Source organism: Stenella coeruleoalba (genome assembly GCF_951394435.1).
Source record: "Stenella coeruleoalba genome assembly, chromosome: 3".
In the NCBI taxonomy this organism is placed as follows: Eukaryota; Metazoa; Chordata; class Mammalia; order Artiodactyla; family Delphinidae; genus Stenella; species Stenella coeruleoalba.
In genome coordinates, this window is record NC_137148.1 from 71,958,167 (window position 1) to 71,962,151 (window position 3,985).

The window sequence follows — 3,985 nt, forward strand, 5'->3', positions numbered from 1 at the left end:
TAGAGAAAGCCCTAGCACAGAAAAGAAGACCCAACACAGCCAAAAATAAAAATAAATCAATTAAAAGAAGGCTCAACATTAAAAAAAAAAAAAACTAGCTGAACTTCCATTACAAGTACATTCCAATAGATTAAGATCAGTTGACCTAAACCCACACAAATGATCCACCAACACGATATTTAAGTATACTACATTCTATTAATAGTCTATTTTTACAAAAATTTATTTTAAAAACTAAATAACTCTTTGATTTTAAATTATGAACAACAAAGTTTAAATTTCTCAAGAAATGTACCATTCGTTAGGAAATATTGCATTTGTTTTGAGAGTCAAATTACCTTTGACCAGAACTTTATAGATTCCAGTCAGAAAAGACAACAAAATATACTAATGTGGTAGCACTTGAAAGGTAGCAGAATACGCCACCCCAAAATATGATCGTAGGAGTTCGGGACAGGACACCCCACCCCAAACTATGCTGGTATGGTATATTGATTATTTTGAGCTGTAGGTACTTAAAAAACAGAAAATTCAGGGACAGGCTTTCTCTGAACTCCCCTTACCTGCCTAAAGGCAAATCCTCCAAAAGTAACTCAGTTGTCATAAACCTCCTCCCTCGGGAATTTCTTCAACCAGGAAAGATTGACTCATCATGTGAGATGAGAGTAGAAATGGCACCACATGGGAATGTAAATTGGTGCAGCCACTATGAAGAACAGTATGAAGGTTCCTCAAAAAACTAAAAATAAAGTTGCCATATAAAAAGAAAAAAAGAACTTTATGGATTCAATAATTTATTTCAGGAAATATATCCCCAACATATATGATTTCTTCATATATGATTAACACTTCCTAAAATTCTCATTAATTTATTTATTCATTCAAAAACAGTTACTAAGTACCTACTTTGAGCCATTCTGGACACAAGGGATGCAACAGTGAAAAAAAATAGCAAATTGAAAAAATCTTTGCCTTCACGGAGATAGCACTGGGGGAGGAAGAAAAGCAACCGATAAAAAACAAGTAGGTAAAATGTATAGTATAATAGATGGTGATAAATGCTAAGAGAAACAGTAAAGGAGGGAAGCCAGTTAGAAGGAGCTGTAGTTTAAATAGGGTGACAAAGGCATCTTAGTTTGCCTGGGACTGATCGGGTTTTAAAACTAAAGTCCTACGTCCTAGAAATCTTTAGTCCCAGGCAAAACAGGATACTTATCACTCTAAATCTAGACTGAGTGTCCAGAAAAGACATACCATGAAAATATTATTTGAGTAAAAAGAACATTCCAGATAGAGGAAACAGAAAGTGCAAAGACTGAGGCTGGAACATGCCTGGTTTATTTGAGCAAAAACCAAGGACCAGTGTGGTTGGAGCTGGTGTGAGCAAGGTGTGAGAGAAGTAAAAAATGAGATGGAAGTATGACCCAGTGTGGCGCTTCAGGGAAACGTTCAGTGTCCTCAGCAGGAGGAAGGAATATCGTCAGTACTTCTACTCCTTACTAGGAAGAAACCTGCCCTGGATGCTGGTTGTTCCCAATTCTGACTTCTGGTACTTCAGGGAGACCAAGAAGCAAAAGGGGACAAGAAAAGTAGTTGGGAAAGGGGGGAGAAAGAAATGAGCCCAGTCCTAAGGAAAGGATCTCTCCCATAAATTCATCTTCCTCAAGGAAGTTTGAGGTTAAATCCTCAGATGTGCCTGTGTATTTATCCCATCTCTCCATTTCTTCCTCTCTAATCCTGTTCAGCTAGGCTCCTTCTGTTTGTTGACAACTCAGGGTTTTAAAGTTAGTACTACCACCAGACATTCCTGCTAATGGAAGAAGTCCAAATTCTATTTGGCCACGAATACAATTACACCCACAGAAGTATATTTTTGCTCCCAGCTTCAGTCTTCTTTTTGCCAGGTAGATAATTTATACAGAGCTAGAAAAAGATTGCTTGGGGGCAAATGACACAATACACTTGCCACAGAAAGACACAGCCTCCATTTCTGAGACCGAGACATTGAGCAGTTCACTTCACTTTTCAACTCCCATTTCAGCACCCGTTTTAATTTAAATGGAGACGATATTTCTTTACCATCTACTAGCACCAGAAGGGTGTCATGAGGACACTTTTAAAATGCTTTCAACTACCCAAGATGAAAGATACTTTATGAGCATTATGCGATGCTGTCACTGAATCTTCATTCTCACTAGCCCTCTTTATGTATCTTTCTTTTTTATTTTCAACAAACATAATCATGCAGTACACCCATTGTCTGCATACTTGGCAAATTTGCTAACTAGGCATTCGTGTGCTCCTTCAGGTGTTTCATCCATATTTATTGATATTCATCAAATAAGCAGGAGTAGTGATGTAGCCTGTTTGCTTTCTTTATTTTCTGCTGCTTTATTTGAAGATGAATTAAATTATATTTCACACGTTATCAGCAGCTGTCAAAAAGCATACCTTACTCAAAGACTTATTTTGTATTCAGAAAGCACGGAATCATGCAACCCAGTCACCCCAGAAGCAAACTCAATAGTTATCTATAGCTGTTTACTGAGAGGCAACTATGTGTCAACCATCAAATTCTTAAGGCTGTATCTGGGAGCATTACCAGGAATGGGTAAACCACCATGTGACATATATGATTTCAAAGACTTCTAGCAATAGTCCTTCCCCTGAATGTATTTTCCTAAATAGATGCCTCTAAATAATACGAGAGGGTCCATTAATGGTCTCTAGGCCTTGAGTGGAGGTTTTACAAGTAATTTCAGCCACAAACACGCTGATAAGAGGGGTGAGTTTAGGTTTGGGAGAGCGGGAAGTAAGAGGATAAGAGCATAAGCATAAGAAAAACACTTGAAAGAGATTAAACTGGATATGTGAGACCCCTACCTGATAGAAAAATGAAGAGTAAAAACGAAAATATTGTACTTTAAAGGGTATTTTTATAAGTATTTGAAGTCATTCAATTTCTAGAAATTGACAATTGATACTGTGCTCATAATCTAGCAAAAATTTAGCCTTTAAAAATTATTATGTATATTTAACATAGCAGGGATGGGACTTCCCTGGTTGCGCAGTGGCTAAGAATCCACCTGCCAATGCAGGGGACACAGGTTCAAGCCCTGGTCTGGGAAGATCCCACACATCACTGAACAACTAAACCCGTGCACCACAACTACTGAGCCTGCACTCTAGAGCCCATGCACCACAACTACTGAAGCCCACACGCTAGAGCCTGTGCTCCGCAACAAGAAAAGCCACTGCAATGAGAAGCCCATGCACCACAACAAAGAGTAGTCCCCATTCGCCACAACTAGAGAAAGCCCATGCACAGCAACGAAGACCCAACACAGCCAAAAATTAATTAATTAATTAATTAATTAAAAAAAGATAATTGGAGAATATTAGAAGCAATTAAAAAAAACATAGCAGGAGTTTTTTTGTTCAACTCTTTTTTTTCTTTTGTTTTCCTTGTATTGTTTTGTTTTCTTTCTTGAAAAAAAAAAGAGGGAGGAGTAAAATATTTACTAGAAAATGTACACACACACACACACACACACAGAAAAGAAACAAAAAGTTTAAGTTCATGTACCTCATTCTTAAATCTGAGATTGTTGACAAATTCATTTAACCTTCATATATATTGATTACCTAATTTGCCAGATGCTTATAACATTACCACCCTTCTCTTAACCCAGGATTACTCCATTATGTGAGATAACATGTACAGAAACACTCTGAAAAATATATCACTATTCAAATATTAGATAGAAATCATTATTTTTTTACTTTCAACCTATTAATTTTATTCTCCCTTCTGTCCATCAAAGTTTACCCTGAACAAACTTGCAAAAAAACCCTTTTGTGGGACTTCCCCAGTGGTGCAGTGGTTAAGAATCTGCCTGCCAGTGCAGGGAACACGGGTTTGATCCCTGGTCCAGGAAGATCCCACATGCTGCAGAGCATCTAAGCCTGTGTGCCACAACTACTG